Genomic DNA, 21,691 nt, shown 5'->3' with positions numbered 1-21,691 from the left:
CCCCCCCCCCCCCCCCCACCGCCCCCGCCGGCTTCCCACCAACACTTTGGCATCTAGCATTGATAGGGAGGTAATCTCTTCACTTGATACACGTCAACAGGAAAAAACTCTCACATCTATTTGCACAATAGGATCTCTTGTGTACTAGCTGCAATATTGACATTTTTCAAGGGCAGTTGTATTTCTTTTAGTGAACTGTACTTCGACCAGTATAGTTTTTTGTTGAGCCCTCGTTGGACCTGCCAGATCAATACATTTAAAACAAGAAAGGTGTATATATGGGCATATTCTGGTGCTTGGGCGGGGGAGGGGTGAGTTCTTGCACTAGTCTTTCAGGTCTGCTAATTAATCTATTTGCAGCATGAATTTTCTGATGTTATATATTGAAAGAAGCTTTTTGAAAGAAGCTGTTAATATATTTGGATATGTTACCTCTTTATTCTTACAGCAAAACTCTTCCATATATCACTTCATTCTTCATATTTCAAGGTGATTGGTGGTGACTTTGTCTTACAGCAGAAGACATGTCCATGCTTCTGTCATTTGGTGTCAAATTTTGCCTTCATAACCTAGTACTGTAGAAAGAATGTAAAGATGGATAGCCCTTGTTTCAGGCATAGTAGATATGCAGTTAATGATGCATATTCATGCTAATCAGGCTGTTGGAATAGTGGTACCATTTGGGAGCTTACTTTCATTGTTTCTTGCAGAGAGTCATTTTGGCTGCTGTAGAAAAACTACATTTTTGCCCCAAAAAGGGAAGTAATAAAATAGCCATTGAAATTTTTTAAAATCATTTATGGGCTTTTTTTCTCTCTCAAATATATTCTGTATATTATGACTTGGAGGATGGGGGGACTGTTGTCTCTGAGTCTGAATCCTTTCCACTATAATTTTCAGTCATAATATTATTTAGTGTATGTTTCCTTCCAGGGTCTCCTTAGCCCTGAGGATACGCTGAATAGTCTTACCTCTTCCTCTCCCTGACTAAAGCGTCATATCACAGCAAATCTTACTCTAGCTGTGGAGGGCTGGATACAAATCCCTTAGCATTGCTTTTGAAATTGGCTGTAGGGGTCTCTAGACAGCAACAAGAAGCATTCGTCTCTCCCCTTTCCATGAGCTGAGCAAATTGCCCCTCCACAGTACTCCTGGACCCTACCTACTTGGTAATCATTGTGCTGTCACTAGACTTCTTGTGCTGAAGACTCGATTTTATATCAATGTACACATTTAAATGATCGAAATAAAAATATTTTAGCTATAAAAACTGTTCCATCTTTTAAAAGTAGTAATTATTCTGATGCCATATTGGCACATTGCTAGTAGTAAAATCTAGGCCTAAAGATATGCCATTTGTTCATAATCAAGAAGATGATAGTGATTTTTTGGATATATGGGGATGAAATATCAAATGATAACATCAGTATCCATTCATTTTAACTGAGGGTATAAATTCATGCTGGCTTTTTTAGGACCATTTCGATAGGTTTTTGCATTTTTTTTAGCTGCAGTTGTCTTGTCTTAGAAGGCTTGTGGCATATACACTGTGGAAACTCAGGGTATTAAGTATAGATAAATTGTTAGGAACATGGGGATATTCATTCTTAGGGCTTGTCTACACTGGAACTTTATAGCGCTGCAACTTTCTTGCTCGGGTGTGAAAAAACACCGCGCTGAGCGCAGCAAGTTTCAGCACTGTAAAGCGCCAGTATAGACAGTGCACCAGCGCTGGTAGTCATGCTCCTCGTGGAGGTGGGTTTTTTTAGAGTGCTGGGAGAGCTCTCTCCCAGTGCTCTGCCCTGACTACACAAGCCACGTTAAAGCGCTGGCAGCGCTTTAACGTTGCCAGTGTAGACTAGCCCTTAGTCTCCTATTATCAACAACCGCTTCACTCCAAAAGCTCACATTTTCTAGTAATTGCTGTTTAAACTGATTGTTCCTAAAAGAGAAACATTTATCAGGCTGTCACCTTGTTTATGTTTGTATTTACTGTAGAGTCTTGGTAATTTGCATTTCCCTAATCCACCCACTCCATAATTTGTATGCACAAGCAGTGGTCTTTTCCCCAGTTCTCAAGGATTTAATAGTAGTCTAGAGAGATGTCATATTACTAAAATTCATCACATTTACAAAACCTGTTACAAAACACTGAAGTATTATAATAAATAATTAAAGCTAAACTGTATTTGTGAGATAAACAATTTAGTATCTGCTTTTTATTATTTTAATTGCTACTTTGCAAAATGTAGTAATTTGCAATAGCTCTTCCTATCAGTGGAAATTAGCAATGTTCTGTGTGTGTATATATTCTGAATTTATATAAATCTATGAAAACTGTACAGAATTTTTTGGCTAGTACAGTATTTGAATATGCGCAAAGCTTTGACCTCTTTCTCGTCAGTCACATGTTTGATTGACTTCCTCTAGAATTAGTCTCTTTTTATGAGGCTAAACATTTCAACACATCAGTCCTAAGTGATTAACATACTAATTCTTTATCATTTGCATTCCATTAACAAAGTAGATTATGACACACCACATTCCAAACATTGTTTTATAAGTATGTGTTTCGCTACTACTGTAGCAATACATGCTACTTAAAGGTTAAGGCTCCAGTTCTTCAATGAAACCTGCTAGTGTTGACCTATGTGCCTGTGTGGCATTTCATCAACTTAATTAGGACTCTAGACATGTGTAGGGGTCAGTGGTAGCAGATTGTATTGCAGGACTAGAGCTTAATTTTGTTTGTTTTTTTCTCATAGTTCCCTGTTGTAGTAAAAGAATATTGGGGGTGGCAGTGACCATAGGGATCACCTCTGACTATTTCAAACATTTTCACTAGAAAATTGGCCAGTTTTGCCATGCAGTAGTGGTTGGAAATAGATTGTAGATAACAGGTGATCTGTTTGCAAGTCCATATTTCTTCAATAAAAATAAAAAGGCACTAAGTGGTTTGTGGATTCATGTCGTTAATTTGACTCTACTCTTTTGACTTAATGAAAATATTTAATAGTTTTCTGTTTGAGTTTTGCTATAAGCATAGTTGATTGTTTAAAATTAGGAATTTATAGACTATATTATTTATGGGGACAAAATTCAAAAAGTGGTGCATCTTTGTCTTCTACCTTATTTATTTTAGTTACCCTTCCTCCTTTTACTTTTCGTAGGCTTTGTGACAGAATCTGAAATAACTTTTCTTATTTTTTAAACTGATTAGATATCAAGTTGACTGTGTTAACTTTATCAAGGAGAGCTTGAGGGAGTGACTAATAAATGCTAAAATGTTATTTCTGTGCATTTTACATCCCCTTCTCCAGTCTGAAGAGTTTAAATATTTATTCATGGTATACTGTGTTCTGTATTTAATTGTAATACGTTATCCAGTTTACAGCCAGGAAGCATTTGGGTATTCTTTCTTTCCTGATACAGAAGAGAGTGAAACAGATCATAGTGTATCATTTCCTGTGTTGTTGTCGTCTTCCTTTTTTTACTGCCCCCCTCCCCCCCTTTTTTTTGTTTGTGTGTGTTGGGGGGGGGGGATGTGGGAGGGGATCAAGATGAAGAAAGCTCCTTTTCTGACTCCTGTTGAACCAGGGTATGTAACATATTGCAGTGCTGCTTTTACGGGGACAAGACATTTCTCCCTGCCTGTCTTCCCACACTCTCCTGTTACCTGCAGCTGTGATCAGGGCCAAACATGCTCAAAGCTGATGTCACATATATATTAAGCAATCTCTAAAATTATTTGAAAATATTCATACATTCCCCCCCACCCAACAAACAAAACAGAACAACCCATGTATTGGGGGAGGGATAGCTCAGTGGTTTGAGCATTGACCTGCTAAACCCAGGGTTGTGAGTTCAATCCTTGAGGGGGCCATTTAGGGATCTGGGGCAAAAATCTGTCTGGGGATTGGTCCTGCTTTGAGCAGGGAGTTGGATTAGATGATCTCCTGAGGTCCCTTCCAACCCTGCTATTTTATGATCTGCAACTGCTGCATTTATAATGCGGGCAGGGGACTGGACTCGATGACCTCTCGAGGTCCCTTCCAGTCCTAGAATCTATGAATCTAACCAGGTGTACCAATCATTATTATGATCATTCGTTTGTATACAGGGCATTGTGTACTCCGTGGCAGAATAGGACCAAATTCCACAGTACCCATTCATAACTTTTAGGCAGTGTTACTTTACTCTTTTGCAATAAAATGCCCCATATCTTATTCCCCTACACAAACACAGATCTGTCTCTCATAGTTGAAAATACTCAGATGTAAAATTTGTCAATGGTTATTTTTGAAGATGAGGTTTTTTTGCCATTCTCTCCAGGTGGCCCAGCTCCTCTCCCTGGGCCTTGGCTCCTATGTTGTTGTTCAAGTTGTTTGGCACAGAACTTGCTTCCACCATTGTGCAAGGAACTGACAGGGCTTATAGTCTGCTTCACTGGGACATTTCCTCCTGGCCTTGGCTGCTGTACTGTTTTCCAGGCAAGCTAAGTCATCAGCCTATTTTCTGGTTCCCCCTGTTTCCTGGCTGCAAGCTGGACTCCAGTTCTTGCTCTCCAGCTCCCCGTTGTCTAGTTCCATGAAACAGCGCAGGGAGCACACACTATAATCCAATTAATTTCCCATTTTGGGAATGCTGGGGAGCCAGAGGCAACTGCTGGTAGGTCCTGGAAAGATTGAGAGACGGAAAACAAAAGCTGGGCACCTGGCTATAGCAAAATGATGAATTCTACAGCAACAAATGTTGAATTTTGTATCTCAAAAAAATAGCCAAATTCTGCAGCTCTGGAGTCCACAGGGCTCTGGGCTATTGTTTTAGTCTGTGTGCAAACTCAGGCAGGTAACAGTGTTGATGCTTTCAAGGTTTTTTCCATGATCACTATGATTATATATATAAAGCTTAGATTCTGGAGCACAGCTCTGTGAAAGGGGTGAAATCTGAGGCTATGGAATGTGGAATACGTGGGGCCTACTTGCATATACACTTATATCCAGATTTTGTCTGTTTCTATGTTTAAATAAGTTTTAGAGTGTAAGGTTTGAGGGCTGGAACTATTTTTTCATATATGCTTGTACAGTGCACGGCACAATGGTATTCCAGTCCTGTCTGCACCCATTGAGCACTACTGTAAGATAAATGCTAGAAATAATTTGGAGAAACAGTGGAACTGACTATATGCAAAGTGCTGTCAAATACACAAAGTAAATAATCTGAAAAAATAGTGATGTTGCAACAACAACAATCCCAAATCCAAAACCTGTTTTTCCCCACAGAGAAACCCAGCCCCTGGGTTTTAGAGAATTTTTTCTGTTTTTTTTTTTAAACTTCTAACCTTCTTTCTCACTCTGAAGAATTTACATTATTCTTGGGAGTGTGGTCTTGCAAGATTCTAGACACTTCTGGAAAGTTCTGGGTAATCTTGATGGTTCTGTACATAGCTGGCTGGCTCATCTTATTTTTCAGTCTTCTATCTGCACGATTGCATTCACTAGATATTGGCTATTTATTCTAAATTTAGTTACAGTGAAAACTTTTGATTCCATCATTGTCATCTAATCCTAGCCATGATGCTGACTTAAATCTAAATTTCAGACCTTTTAGCACGTCTTCAGCTTAGTTTTGGAGGAGTCTCTGGTTTTGGCAGCCAAAAATTGGCAAAGAGCAATCTATGACTATGCTATAACAACAACTTGCATTTGATAGGAGTTGCAACCTCTTAGTATGCTAACCACCTCCAGAGTAGCACAAAATGAGCAATTTAAAGAAATGGCTGAAGCATTTTGGCCTGGATATACTTCCCCAAACAAATTTAAAATGACAGGTCCACCACTAGATGCTGCTTGTGATGAAAATGAAGAAATAGTGAAGGAAAAAATTAAAGAACGAACACTTAAACTTGTAAGGATTGTTGGTCAAATATGAGAAAATTCCTGAAATTGTCTCTATGCAGCCAAATGCATTCCTAGTTAATGCTATTGATTCTACATCAGAAAAGAAAATTTGGAGAATAATATTGCTGAAGGGGCCTTCCAAGAATGCTGGTAAAATTGTGCCAAGGATATCTTTATTTGTTATGCCAATGGGAAAAAAATGAGACCTTCTCTGTTGTAGTAATTCTAAACTTCTGATGTATAAGTCTTCAGAAATATTTAAACCTTGTTAAAGAAGTAACATCAAACTGTCCTAAAGCATGGAGTGAAAATTCAAATATTCTTTGACAGCCACTGTCAGTTTCAGGGTTGGTTGGGTGGTTGGTTGATTGACAGACAGAGGAGGATTGATATGCTCTAGTTTGACAATTGCAGTCAGTGGAATCTATTGGCAGGTTCTCTCTAAACTTGCATCTAGTAATCATCATAGATGTGTTTGAAATTTGCACTAAAAAGGAAGAGGGCGTTGATCAAAACATACTATAAATTTTCTCCAAAAAGAGTCTCCACAGAGAGCCACTAAACTTATAAAAGCATCTGAAAGAGGAGGGAACTTAACACGTTGTCCCTCAGTCCGCGCCACTTCCAGCAGCTCCCGTTGGCCTGGAGCAGCGAACCGCGGCCACTGGGGGCCGTGATAGGCCGAACCAGCGGACGCGGCAGGTACACAAACCGGCCCGGCCCGCTAGGGGCTTTCCCTGCACAAGTGGCGGAACAAGTTTGGGAACCACTGAGTTAATCAATTATGCCTTTCAGAGCTGTGGTATAACTTTAAGATGCTGATGGTGTGTTGAGGTTGATTAGTTATCCAACAATACCTATTTCCTTGTTACCCTAATGAACCATCAGCAGAGCACTTCAGTTATTTTAGAACTGTGGCATTTATTTAAAAAAAAAAAAAAAAAGGTTTATACTTTCCAAAGGAGCTTAAGTACCAGGTTATATTGGCTCAGATATTTTTTTTGTAGCATTATGTATTGTATCATGAGTGACTGAGAATGGCTAATAATGAGCTATACATTATCAAAAAGGTTTAAAATACTGGATGTAATAGGTTTTATTACACATCAGTACTTGGATTGGCCGGTGGCATGAATGTGACTATGTTTGGAATAATGTTCAGTGACTTTAGTTGATGTACAGTGTACTAATAAGGGTTGAAGTTTGTATGTCATCTTGGTGCTATACATTTTTAGTTTTAGTCTTTACAAAGAAGAATTATGCAGAGTAATTAATAGCTGTTGTGAAATCAGGGCGGATAAAAATCAATGATTTAAAAAAACCCAAAAAACTGTTTTTTTTTGTTTTTTTTTTAATTGAAATCTGATCTTTTGGATTTTTTTGATAAAATGCATCCAGCAATCATCCCTCCATAATGCCAACTATAATAAACTTCAGAGCTAAGGATGAACCATTCAAGAAATATATGTTTGCTGGTGATGTTTTAAAGAAAGTCATATCAGTGAACTGGTGAAAGTCATTTAAACACTTGGATTCAGAGACTGTTGAAGTGATAATCTCACTTTTAACAGCAGTAGCTTCTTCTGCCGGTGCAGAAAGAATATTTTCTTCCTTTGGACTAATTCATTCCAATTGAAAAATGGTTTGGGACCTGAAAAAGCAGGAAAGCTTGTTTTTCTCTTTCAGATTATGAATAAACAGGGAAATGAAGGTGAATACGACTGAGTTTGCTGCAGAATCTAATATTTTAAGTTTCTCATGTTGACCTGGCTGACATAGTCGATTTAATTTTTGTTTTTTTAAATAAATAATTTAACTATTTTAGTTAAAAAGAATTTTTACAAAAAACAAACCAGATTTTAAAAAACTTGAATGTTTAACTGAATTCAAAAATTCATATGCTTATTTTGTTAAAATACTATGTTTACTGTTGAAGAAAAAAATCCAGAATACATAACATTGTTGTTTTAGTTATATAAAACAATTTAAATGTCTGTCTGGTGATGTTCTCGTCCTAATACAGCCTGGCAAAAAATTCTCCAGATATTAATGATTAACCTGTTGAATTGGAGATAGTTCACCGCCCAGTGACATCATAAATATCTGCTTCAATTACCTTTGGTAAATGAAATAACCAAACAATCATTCATTTTCTGATATAGCTGTAAAACTAATCTGAAAAGTTTTCAAAATAAATCACTAAAAAATGTATAGTGTGTACCTTCTAAAAATGAAACCTACATCTATCTCTGAGTTGTGAAGAATAAGTATTAAGGTTATAACAACCAACAAGAATGCACTTTTATGTAGAAATCCATGATTAAATTGAGTCTTCCTGACTAGTGATTTAAATCATGATTTAAATCAATTTGCTTTAAATCAAATCCACCCTGTGTAAAACATAATAAAGCAAATATAATTTTCATTTGTGAAAACTGAATTATTGATGTAAATGGACACATAATTACATTTCTTATTGGACTTACATAGTTATGCATGTTGTCTTAATCTTTACAGTTTAAGGTAAATCATTATATGCGGACTTGTCTGTATTTGTATATATGATACTTATATGCAGCTTTTCTTTTTTCTTTTTACAACAATACCAAGACTAGTTGCAAAAATATTTCAAATTTTGATTAATCAAGTTTTTTTTAATGAGAAAGGTAGACAATTGTGAACTCTTTTTATCTTGCTAATAATGAAAATATTGGAACAGAATTGAAAATATGTAAAAGAATTGGTGACTCTCTACAGTTGTATTGCAACAGGCGAGCTGGTAATATTACTACCTATGTACCTAAAATGAAAGTACTTTTACATACTATTTGCAGTCATCCTCTGAAAAAAGAACAGTATATTATTATAGGTAGGGCTGGTAGTGCTGTCTGTTACTAAGGTTACCTGATACTTCCCATTTTGTTCAGTTGCTTATAACTTTACTACCATGTTTGCCTTAGGCTTTGTAATTTTTATGGAAAACTTCAGCCAAAGCAATTAAGCCATTTCAGAGAACTAGGTTAGAGAAAAATTGTTTTGACCATGTTAAAAAATTCCAGTAATCTTTTTTTGAAAACCACTAGTGCCCCCATGCTTTGGAGCAGGGATTTGAAATTTTGGCAGGGAGTTGACCTTTGTGTCAGTGATGTGCCTTTGCCATCCCTGTAAAAATCCACCCAAATTTGGCATGCTCAGTACAGATTTAATAGAGCTTTGCAGCTAAATTCTTCAAAGATTCCAACCACACCAAGCATGCTGTAGTCCAGGTTTGCAGCAACCCAGAATCTTCTTAGTTCAGGTACTATATCTTTGCTATATCTTTACTTTTATAAAGACAACCTGCCCTATACATGGATTATAAACTGATCACTGATCAGTCCTTCTATCTGCATGTATGTTATTTTGTGTGTGCTTGATTATATAAATTGGGTTTGAAGTTGTAAAAGTGTGGGACTAAGAATTCTGGGTAGAGCTGAGCCAGGCATAGGCAAGTTAGGTACTTAAAGACTTTCTCAGTTGGTTCTGCCACTTCACATTAGTCCGACCTTCAAACACTTTTGCTAGTCTTGGGCATCTTCTGAGCAGAGACAGACAATTGTGACCAATTACTATATGTAGTAGCTTTATGATTGTAATAACCCACCATTTGGGATTAGGTTGAAATCAACTAATTTGTTTAATTTGTGACCTGAATGAGATCTATACTTTGACCTTTCATCTCTGAAGATGTGTAGGCATTAACAAACTACCCTTCACAGCCATGGCGTATATTTTTCAATATTAAAAGCCCATAAAATCATAAACAAATTAGGTCTTTATTGATGATAAACCTGCCATTAGGAGATGTTCATTTTCCCCTTAGCTCCCGCATCCTAAAAATTTAGTTTATGATCATATGAATGTCCTATTTTTCAGTGTATGAAAACAACTGAAAGGAAAAATGCTAAAATTCATAGACATGAGAGAGGAAAGGAAGAGTAGTAACCATAAAGAGTAATTTCTGGATGGTTGTGTGTGGTGGACTGTTTGTATATATTTTTGGCCCTTTTTATCCTTTTTAATACTGAAGATACTTTCAAATACCCTGTCATGTCTGAGCAGCAATGAGCTCTATGTCAGTGACTCTCAACCTTTCCAGACTACTGTACCCCTTTCAGGAGTTTGATTTGTCTGGTGTACCCCCAAGTTTTACCTCACTTAAAAACTACTTGCTTATAAAATCGGACAAGTGTCAGAGCACACTATTACTGAAAAATTGCTTACTTTCTCGATTTTTACCATAAAATTATAAAATCAATTAGAATATAAATATTGTACTTGCATGTCAGTGTATAGTATATAGAGCAGCATAAACAAGTCATTGTATGAAATTTTAGTTTCTACTGACATCGCTAGTGCTTTTTATGTAGCCTGTTGTTAAATATCTAAACGAGTTGATGTACCCTCTGGAAGACATCTGAGTACCCCCAGGGATATACATACCCCTGGTTGAGAACCACTTTCCTGTGTTATTGAATGGGTATACTTGGCTCTGCCTCAGCATGGGGGAGATGGATTTAATGACCTCTCAAGGTCCCTTCCAGCTCCACATTTCTATGATTCTATGAAAGACTGAAAATAAAACATTACAGATATTGTTTACATGTTACTGCACCCAGAGTTTTTTTTGTTTTGTTTTGTTTTTTTGCACCGAGTAGATATTTTATAATAAAATACTGAAACATGTTCTAAGAAATATGGTACTTTCCCCCCAGGAGAACCAAGATTACTATTTATACCCTCTATTCCTGAAGGTCAGTTCAGGTTTGCTGTTGTATAGGGGAAACTGGGAGGTCCTCCTGTAGTTAAGGTGGCATAGTAGTTTGTTATAACCCAATATTTGTATTGTGGCTCATAGCAAGTATATGTTATTCGTACAATTCTTGAGAGTTACACAAGTATTTAAAAATTGAAATTTATATCTTGAAAGAAAGGCAGGGCTACCTACTCTCTGCCTGTTAACTTTGGGGGTAAAGCAAGTTGGCTGTTTTTAGCTGTACACTGGGTACTCTGTTAGGAACAGTAATAGCCAGCTTCAGAGTGTCTGAAACTCTGAATGTCGGCCAACCAGCCATAGAATTGTAGGACTGGAGGGGACCTTGAGTGGTCTTCTAGTCCAGTCCCCTGCACTCAAGGCAGGACTAGTTTTATCAATGACAGGTGTTTGTCTAACCTGCTCTTAAAATTCTCCAATGACAGAGATTCCACAACCTCCCTAGGCAATTTATTCCAGTTCTTAATTACCCTGGTAGTTAAGAAGTTTTTCCTTATGTCCATCCTAAACCACGCTTGATGCAATTTAAGCCCATTGTTTTTTCTCCTATCCTGAGAGGTTAAAGAGAACAATTTTTCTCCCCCCTCCTTGTAAGAACCTTTTATGTACCTGAAAACTGTTATCATGTCCCCCCTCAGTCTTTTCTTCTCCAGACTAAACAAATCTAATTATTTCAATCTTCCTTCATAGATCACGTTTTGTAGATCTTTAATAATTTTTGTTGCTCTCCTCTGGACTTTTTCCTCATTTGTCCACAACTTTCCTGAAATATGGCACCTAGAACTGGACACAATACTAGTTGAGGCCTAATCAGCACGGAGTACAGAGGAAGAATTACTTCTCGTATCTTGCTTACAACACTCCCGTTAATACATCCCAGAATGATGTTTGGTTTTTTTTGCAACAGTGTTATACTGTTGACTCATCTTTAGCTTATGATCCACTATGACTAAGACTGTGAGTTTGTCATGAAGGTCACGGAAGTCATGGATTCTGTGACTTTCTGGGACCTCTGTGACTTCTGCAGTGGCTAGTGCAGCTGGCCCGGGTGCCGCATGAGCAATTCAGTCAGCCCCTGAGCCAACCGCACCGGCCACTGCTTGGGCAGTCTTGGGCCACTGTGCCCCTTCCCTCCAAGAGCAGCAGGAGTTTGGGTGTGGGAGGGGGCTCAGGGCTGGGGGTTGGGGTGCGGGAGGGGGTGAGGGTTCTGGGCAGTGCTTACCTTGGGGGGTGGGGGGCTCCCTGGAAGTGGCTACATCCCTCGGCTCCTAGGTGGAGGTGTGGCCAGGGAGCACTGTGCGCTGCCTCCTCCTGAAGGCCCTGCCCCCGCAGCTCCCATTGCCTTGGTTCCTAGCCAATAAGAGCTGTGGAGCCAGCGCGCAGGGCGGAGGCAGCGCGCAGAACCCCCTGGCTGTGCCTCCGCCTAGGAACCGAGGGAGAGGGATGTTGCTGCTTCCGGGGAGGCACAAAGCCGGGTAGGGAGCCTGCCACCCCTGCCAATTCCCCCTCCCCAGCACCAGCGGGGGTTCCGGGCCGCGTGCCCCCGAGGCCGCCCCCCCAGCACCCCCCGCTCCCCCCCGCCCCCGCAGCAACCCCCGCCCCCCCCCCCCCCCCGATTTAGTCAGGGGTATATAGTACAAGTCATGGACAGGTGGTGGATGGACAATTTAGCACCAGATTACAAAAATGTAACAGATTTTACCACGTTGAGTACAATGGTTAAGTTCTGAACCTTGGTGGAAAATAGTCTTATTAAAAGTACCAGGAGTTTAAGCATAATGTCAATCAGAATTTTAGGGGAATGTTGTTTATTATGCATGTCTTTATAAACTACTAAAGTTTGCAAAACTGTTTAATTTCTTGTAATGTATTTTTTCTGTGCTAAAGATGGAATTGGTAAACTGTTATCTTGTTACTGTAGTTATATCAAAAATAAGGTTCAAGGCAGCAGTTACAGAAACTGTGCTAAAAGGCTAAGAATACAGATTGTGATATTTTATGTGGAATGTCACTGTAAGGGCTGTTGGCTTAGTTTTGTTTCTGTTTTATTGTTGATCACTTTGATATCTATTTTCTAGAAATGGAACCATTATTGTAAAGGGGTTTATGGCACCTGAAATTTATGTAAAGTGAATTGCAGCAATACTGAAGCCCACTACTACAGCTAGTAGATTTTCAAGCCCTTGAATACATTACGTAAAAGAGATGATACTTTTATTTCTATTCTACTAAAGAAAATATAATGGATATAAAATACAACAAGGTAATATATAATATGTATAAGACAATTCGCTGTCCCATCACTTAAAAGGCAGCCCCTATCAGGGTGGAATATGACTGTGTTGCTGGAACAGAATGGCTATCTGGCGTTGTTGGGATTTTTCTGTTTTTGGGTGGAGGTGGAGGTGAAGGAATGTAATATTAAAAGCAATTAAGTCTTCCATTTTGGTATGCATTTCTTCAAACTGTACCCAAAAACCTGACAATGACATGGTGGATCACCATGAAGTCCAAAGAGTTTTTAAATTTGATATTGTGCTAGTGAATATAAGATTTTTATATTGTGATTTATAAAGGCGAGGAGCTGTGTGTTACTCCCTTAAATCCTCTAAAAAATCCCAGTCTTGGCTTACTTTTGCATACAATTTTTAATTTGTAAATGGTAAATTTCTAGAGACCTTTGACTGCATCTATTAAATACACATTACCACTTCTGAGATTCGATTAGTAAGAGAAGCTGGGAAAAGACAGCAAAAATAGCATTTGATAGTAAAATGCTTGCTTGCATCAACAGATACAAACTTGTGTAATGAAGTACATAGCTCTAATTTGTTATTGATTGCCACCAAAAAGCTAGCTGTTGAAAACATTTTTGGTTGGCAACTAGGTCCTGTTGAACTGGCAGACCACATTGCAAGTGGGCATGATACTGCCCTACCAGATGAGCATTAGTGAAGGCATGCTAGAGAACTAATACTCCTGAGGGCATTCTGCGCCAAAACATTGTAATTCTACGCACAAGATTTTAAAATTCTGCAAATTGTAGTTGTCAGATAAATGTGGAGGCTCCAGCATGGTATTGGGGAGCACAGGCCACTGGCTGCACAGAGGTGGGAGATCACTGTGCAGCTGCTTCCCCCTTCCCCACCCCCCCGGGGACACAGACTCAGTGGTGAGGCTGCATCCAATCCTGACACAGTGCAAAGGCTGGGCCTGCCCCTCCATGCCAAATGTACGAGGTGTGGGAGGCAGGCTCAGCAAGACAGAATCCAAATGTGGAGGGGCTTAGTGTGGGGGGATCCAGATGTGGGTTGAGAGGGTTCTGTGCGGGGCAATCGTTGTGGGCGGCTCAGTGGGGGATCCGGGTGCGGAGGTGATCTGGATGCACAGGGGCTTGTTGGGGGGTTCTGTGTGCAATGGTAATTGGACTCTGCAGCGAGGTCCAGGTGAAGGTGATTGGGGCTCAGTGTGTGTGGGGGAGTAGGGCTCAGCGGGGGGGGAGGGTGTCTCTGGGTTTGGGGGGCTCAGTAGGTGGTCCAGATGCTGGGGGGGTGGGGCTCAGGGGGGTGGGGATCCAGGTGCAACTGGTTGGGTCTCAGTTGGGTGGGGGTTCTGAGTGTAGGGGGGTGAGGCTCAGCAGGAGGGTCTGGGTATGAGGGGGTCTGGATGCACGGGGGTTTGGCGGATGGGGGAACAGCTCCTTGTACAGGGATCCCTCCCCATGCAGCTGAGGAGCAATGGGTGCAGGAAGCAGGGGAGATGGGGAGTTTGTAGAGCTTCCTGCAGTCGGGGGAGAAATCTGGAGGCGGGTCTAACCCGGATGGCATGCAGGGGAAGAGGAAGTCCCATCCTCACCAGCCCAGCCCAGATTAGCAGCTAAACTCTGCGCAGGGTAGGAACCACCAGCCGGGTCTTCCCCAGTCCCGCCTCCTGCCCCACAGTGATTTATCACTCTGCTGGCTGCCCTGGGCACCCGAAACATATTGCTGGGGAGGGTGGCATCACCGCTCTTGTGTCTTCCCTTTGCTTCCCCGCCAGAAAGTCATTTTTCTGTGGGGAAGCAAAGAAATCTGCGGGGGACATAAATTCTGTGCATGCTCAGTGGTGCAGAATTCCCTCAGGAGTAAATACTGCATAAACTTTGAGTTTGATTATTGGGATATATATTTCAGCTCAGGAATATTGAAATGATATCCTATGTAGAGTATTCCTATCCAGAATTAAGTGGATAGGCCATTGCTTCTCCAGCTCAGATGGATTAAATCCATAAATACTGTAGCCTCCTATATGCTTGCAAAGTGACTTTTAGATTCTGGTGAATACGGTAGGTTTTTGTAGAGGAATGAGAGTCACTTTGTGTGTTAATTTAACCAATAGCTCTTTTCTTGCACCTTTTAAGGAATTTATAAAAACTTGGTATGCTTTCAATACAGCATATAAATAGATGGTTTTTTATCTACTCTGAAGGGATTATGGATTTTACTAAATGATCCATTATGGGAATGGTAACACTTAGTCTCATGGCTCACTTTCAGATGTTAGAAAAGAACTGGGAGTTAACACTTACAAATTGGAGTAGTGTGGAGTAAAATCTACAATATTAATTAGCTAGGAAACAATTTGTATGTGACTTATTTTGATTGATGTGGGATTAAGGGGAGGTGTGTGTGTGTTTATTTCAACTCACATTTAACTATTTGACTTAACAATGAAAAATTGTGTAAACATGAATACCACACCTCTATATCATGGACGTGATACCACTAATGCTTGAAACATTTCCTCTGCTGCACTCTTTTCCTTTGAGCTTTGCTTTCATCTCTTTCCACTTAAGTTTGGAACTGCTCCATGGAGTCTACCCATGCTTAGAAATGTATGTTTTAAAATACTTTTATGTATTGTATGAGATTTACAATTATTTCTGCTGAATGCAAATCTTATATTAAAAGCAAGATGTATGGAGTTTAAAGGTGCCTTGTAAACATTTTATTGTAAATCACAATGGTTTGATGATAGTAGGTTATGAATGCCCCAAATAAAGAGGACAAGAAATATATCAGCACACTTATAATTACTCCACTGACCTCTTTTTGATGTCAACATAACAAAGATTCTGTCACCCAGATGCAAAGGCTGGTTTAGGCTTAAGATGGATGACCTGGTTTGCGCTACTCTGGTGATGTCCTAAAGGCTGTTGAACAGTGCTGAAGCCTGGTGCATGTCAAGGGGCAAATACATTAACTTTCCCCAGTATTGTATATTTTAAAAGTTAGGAAACATTATGTTATACTGTAGCATTTGAGATTAATATTGAAGACTTAAAAACACCATGCAACATTGAATGGAGATGGTGGCACTTGTCTTATCTTCATAATAATCAGGTTTCAGTCCCTGGTATATGGCTTGATAGGTGTGGCATCACCACCAGAATGAATGCTGGGATATCATGAAGCTAGACAATGGGATCCATGGATGGAGTGAATGTGGAAAGTCAGCCTGTCATATCTGAATAAGCAGTGTTCTGACATGCCCCTTTACCTTTTTAACTTGAGGCATAAGAAAATAACCCTGAAGTTTTATTTTTTTAATTTGCAAATTCTTTCTGTTGCTGGAAACTGATAGGTAGTAACACTCAGGGTAGGAGATACTCTCTACAAATGTACTTATCACACATTCTTATGTTTAGAATATACAGATGTTCAGTAGAATTCTAAACTGTAGTAAGATGAAGGACTATTTAAATATGCAGTTCAGCTGAACATTGTAAAAGATTATGTTAAGAGACAGAAGCGAAGCCCACTTTCATAACTTGTGCCACCATCTGTTAACTACACTACAAGCTTATGTTTCCTTTTGGAAGGGGTTTAGCCAGCTGTCAATTTTGGACTGCTGACTGGATGAGGGTATGCATTTAAGAACAACACAGGACTCACAGGAGGCTTTCTGTGAGTTGACAAAAAGCTTTTTCTGTTTTGATCTGAAATTCCTTTAATTTGTCTATGCTTTTTTTATATTCAGTCTTTGCGCAAATAAGAGGAATGTATTTGAAAATTTTCCTCTGCTGCGCTCCCTTCCTCTGGTCTATGCTTTCATCTTCTCCCACTAGGTTTGGAACCCCTCCACAGAGGGACTACCCATGCTTAGAGATGTACATTCCTCCTGAATTCTTTGTGAGGAATGTTGATGTGTTTTGTAGCTATAACTCAGAGTGCATTCGAATTCTATTGTCATGTAACCCAAGTAACATTTAGGTCAGTGGTTTTCAAACTTTTTAGGCTGTGTACCCCTTTCTGAATAATGTAGTCTACCACATACCTCCATCTGAGATAAGGTCATAATATATCTATGGTTAGATTGCCAAGTCTTACTAAATAAAATGTGTTGTCTCGTGCGTCCCCTGATGAGAGCTTGGGTACCCCATGTTGAAAACCACTGATTTAGGTAATCTGTCTGACATTCTCCTTTCTTTCTGATCCATTGAGATGATGCAGCTTTTTGTAACTTTTAGCTAAGAGATAGCTGTGTCATTATTTTAATTAGAGCTGTACAAATACTGATTTTTTCTTTTTTTTTGGTTCTCTGGCATTTAAAAAAAAAAAGTCATTTTGGGTCGATCCCAACCAACATTTTTCAGACTTCTTGGCAAATTGAAATTCACTTTGTAGAAAAAATGTTCACTGGGCCAGAGAGAGAGAGAGAATGACTTTGTAGGTAGGTGGTTTGGACAGTCACCTGGGAGAGGGGATGAGAGTCTCTTCTCCAATGAATATTCAGGTATTTTATGCAAAGTGCAGCAAGTTTCAAAAGGAGATCTTGAGAGAGAGACACCCAGACTACCCTATAGGTTAATGGTTAGGGCAAGTTTCCACCCTAGAAAAGGGAATCAAACCTGAGTCTCCCACATCCCAGGTGAGTGCCCTGACTACCAAGCTATTTGGTGTAAGGGGCAGGGGCACAACTCCTCTTCCTCCAGTTTAGGTTTTCCTTCATTTACTTGTTCCTGGCTCTGTGCAGGTGGCTGGACTCGAGGTCCCTTCCAGCCCTATGATTTTGTGAATGGGGCAAACGTCCCCTTGTGAATCTAACCCCCAAAATCGAAACATTTAGATAATGCTGAAATGAACGTTTAGTCGTTTCTGAATCTTTTTCTCTTCTTTTTTTGACCGAAACAATTTGTCAAAATCAACATGAATTCGTGAAATTTTTCAGTTAACCCAAATCTGTGTTTTCTGCCCCTTTCAAAAGTTTCAGGCAAAATTTTTTGACCAACTTTGGTTGTAATACAGACTAGTGATGTTTATTGAAAATATACTTGTTGAATGTTTACTTTGTTTAATTGCAGGGTTATAAACTCTCTAGCATTGACAAACTGAAACTGGCAGATATTGCAATTGATAAGCAACATATTGGGGTGTTGAGATGAAGAGAACATTTGATATTAATTCTGCAAAAAGACAGGCAGTACATTGTTATTGTACGTCAGTTATATAATATAATTGCATTATTCTGCCATTCGTTGTGCAGTAAAAGTAGACTTTTATTTTTAAATTTGATATCAGTATTTTTTCTATAAAATTACTGAAAGCAGTTCAAGCTTACAGGTCTCCTTCTGACTGAGCATTACTTGAAATGTCTTTAATGTGATCTTAAAAGTTGGTAAATCATTCTGCCATCTTCTACAGGAACTATGCTCTGTTGAATCAGACTGTAAGACTTCAGTGAAATCTAGGAGAAATATTTTTAAGGGACTGGATGAGATAATGTATTGTATATTTACTCAGCTAGTTTTCCCTGGAATACTCGGTGGATGTTGCAGAATATTGTACAGAATTATGAGTTCTTCATCACTGGCAATTTTACCATTCTAGTAGCGGGCTTTCCCGGCTCCTTCAGGCAGGAACAGAATTGTCAATTGAAGGACTTAATTCCACCCTATGGAAAATCATCACTTCTTTCTGACTCCTAGCAGAGTTATCAGATGGGTCTGCAGATTCCTAGAGCACCGAAAAATTGTTAATTTACAGAGTTTAAGAAAGATCCCTGAACTCCCTAGTTCTGCCAAGCTTTATTTTCTGGGCTCCCCAGGAGAATAACATTTTATTTTGACAGGGCACTCATTCTGATCCACTCAATGTGGTAGATAAACCCACCAAAAAGAAGCAAAAAAGTAGGGCTGTTTTATTGATGTCTTATGGTCTCCTATAGTACTCGTTACCCTACTATGTACTGGTAAGTGCCTGAAATGCTTTGCTCTTCTAATCTCCTGCGTGGATGGGAAACTGCCCTGAAAATAAATTAAGCATTTTCTGCAGCCTCTGCTGCTGGTACATGTTTTGCATGGGCTACCTTCATGTGGCACTGTCTCAGCGTCAGAGGATCATTCTAGGAAGATCAAAGACCTCAAATTTACCCTTTAAAAAAATCTCCTTTGCCACAGTCTTGGACTCTCTGATGCCTCACTGAATGCTTGCAGCTACAGCTATACTAATTAACACTGATGCAAGACAGCACCTCTGAGGTGAATGAAGAGCCAAGCCAAGCACTTAATGGTCCAGTTCAAATAACTGAAGGCAAATATCTTGATGAACGATTGGATAAAACCATAGTCTAAATTAAGGGGAAAAGTTCCATTTCTTTTCCCATCTAGCCTTCAGAGGAAGGACTACAAAAATTGATACAGAAGTAATACATCTTTTTGTCACGTCTTCTCCTTCCCCTGGATGATGACTTAGCATTAGTTACTGACAAACATGAAATAATACTAATATAAAATAAAATTAAAATTTCAAGTCAGGAACAAAGCTGTATGGAAACTCAGTTTGTAAGAGCTGGATGAGTTGATCAAATGGAAACCACTTAGGCTAGGTAGGCTGTCAAAGATAAAACCAAAACTACATTTGTGAGCAGCCAAGTAATAGTCAGTGACCTATTTGAGAACACAAATTCGGACCTACGAGAATACAAATTCGGAATTTGGTCAGAATGCCAAAATCAGGCCAGATGGCTTTAATTTAAAAAAAAAAAAAAAGTACTAGCTGCCTGGTTGATTGGGCAGAAGAAGCAAAATAAAAGAACTATTTTAAAAAATCAAATAATAATAAAAGGCTGCCAGGAAATCTCCAGATGTTTTACACTTCTTTGAAAATTGTAGCTGTTATAGTAAATTTCAGAGAGAACTGATAAGGGATTTAGGTAAATATAACTGTCTTGCATGTAATACTTTTTCGTCACAATATTTACCAGACAAAAGGAGACTCATGTATTTAGTTGCTTTTTTATTATTATTTCTGATGTCCCTGACGATATTTACCAGACATTCTTCTTTCTGCTGGTACTGCTCTCTGGAGAGAAAAATCTAATGAGGCAAAAAGCTCATTGCTGCCCTTGAGTCATCCCTTGCAATAGGAATACTGGGTCCTGGCAGGAGATGACAGTAACACCACCACTAAGGAGCGCAAGATAAGGCAATGTGGTTTTTTTCTTTTCTTTTTGTTTTGTTTTGTTTTTTGAATGAGTACATCTATTTTTATAAAAAGAGACTGGTTTTGATCCACCCTCCGGTTCATGGGGTGGAAATATTGTTTGGTTTGATTACCATATATCAGAGATCGGCAACCTTTGGCACGCGGCTCGCCAGGGTAAGCATCCTGGCAGGCCGGGCTGGTTTGTTTACCTGCCGCTTCCGCAGGTTTGGCCCATCGCGGCTCCCACTGGCCGTAGTTCGCCGCTCCAGGCCAATGGGAGCTGCGGGAAGTGGCAGCCAGCACATCCCTTCCCGCCGCTCCCATTGGCCTGGAGCGGCGAACCACAGCCAGTGGGAGCCGCGATCGGCCGAACCTGCAGATGCGGCAGGTAAACAAACCGGCCCGGCCCGCCAGGGTGCTTACCCTGGTGTGCCGCGTGCCAAAAGTTGCCGATCCCTGCCATATATTCTTCTGTTCAACCAAAACTCCTCTCCCCTTTCTGACTCAGTCTCTTCTTCTTTTTAAATCTCACATTAAAAACCTTCCTTTTCTCTTTAGGCTACAGTGTGACCATCTCACTCTGAAGTTTTTAGTGATGTCCTGTGTGAAGAACACTACATAAACTCTACTGAACTACAGTACAAGAACTTTTAATTAGATGGGAATATGAATTTTTATTAGTAATAATACTAGGCCAAACTTTTAATCAGTGCAACTTGTGAATCTGCAGTTGTTGTACCTATTCATTTCAGAAATGTATCAGTTGTCCTAAGAGATTGGTACTCACATTCTAACCTGGGTGTTCTCTTTGAATACTGGCAACAGCCAAGGGCCATCAGCTGGTGCTCAAACACTGTGGTAATGGGTGGCAGTACAAAATCCTAAGTTAAGTCAGAGGGTCTTCAGTTCCCATTTTGCTTGGGTTCTGAAGTGGTTGCAGTGGAGAACATGTTTTTGTTCTGTGTTGGTACGGAGTCTAGCACTGTGGATTCCTGGTCCATGACTAGGGCTGCTATGTGCTATGATTGTACATAGGGTTACCAGATAGCAACTGTGAAAAAACGGGACAGGCGGAGGGGGGGTAATAGGTGCCTATATAAGAAAAAGTCCCAAAAAAGAGGACTATCCCTTTAAAAATGGGATACCCGGTCACCCTAATTGTACAAATAATATAATAATAAGGGGAAAGTGATAGACATTGTCTTTATATATATGTAAGAGGGGGAAGGGTCAGAGAACCTCAAAGTTATGAGAATGTTGGTGAGTGTGATCCCGAGCAGTGAGGAAAGGTGAAGGGGGTCAGGGTTTGGGAATAAAAAATAAGCTTATTTTTGGCTACATTCAAATTGGGTTAGCAGCAGATCAGTCCAGAGGAAATACCAGGGGGCGTGTCTATGCTGCAGCTGGTAGTATGCCTCCCAGTCTGGGTAGACAGATCTATACTAGTTCCGCTCAAGCTAGAGTGCTAATAATAGCAGATTCGATGATGATGCCTGAGCTTGGACCCAGAGATT

General features: G+C 39.7%; 1 protein-coding gene across 1 annotated transcript in view; it reads left to right on the top strand.

Moving 5' to 3' along the window:
• Positions 1-21,691, top strand: part of LOC112124148 (ubiquitin-like protein 3) — a 66,373-nt gene that overhangs the window by 1,384 nt on the left and 43,298 nt on the right. The window lies entirely within an intron of this gene.

The sequence above is a fragment of the Terrapene carolina genome, unplaced genomic scaffold (genome assembly GCF_002925995.2).
Source record: "Terrapene carolina triunguis isolate 2854851 unplaced genomic scaffold, T_m_triunguis-2.0 Scaffold139, whole genome shotgun sequence".
Classification (NCBI taxonomy): domain Eukaryota; kingdom Metazoa; phylum Chordata; order Testudines; family Emydidae; genus Terrapene; species Terrapene triunguis.
This window is presented reverse-complemented; position numbering and strand designations above follow the sequence as displayed.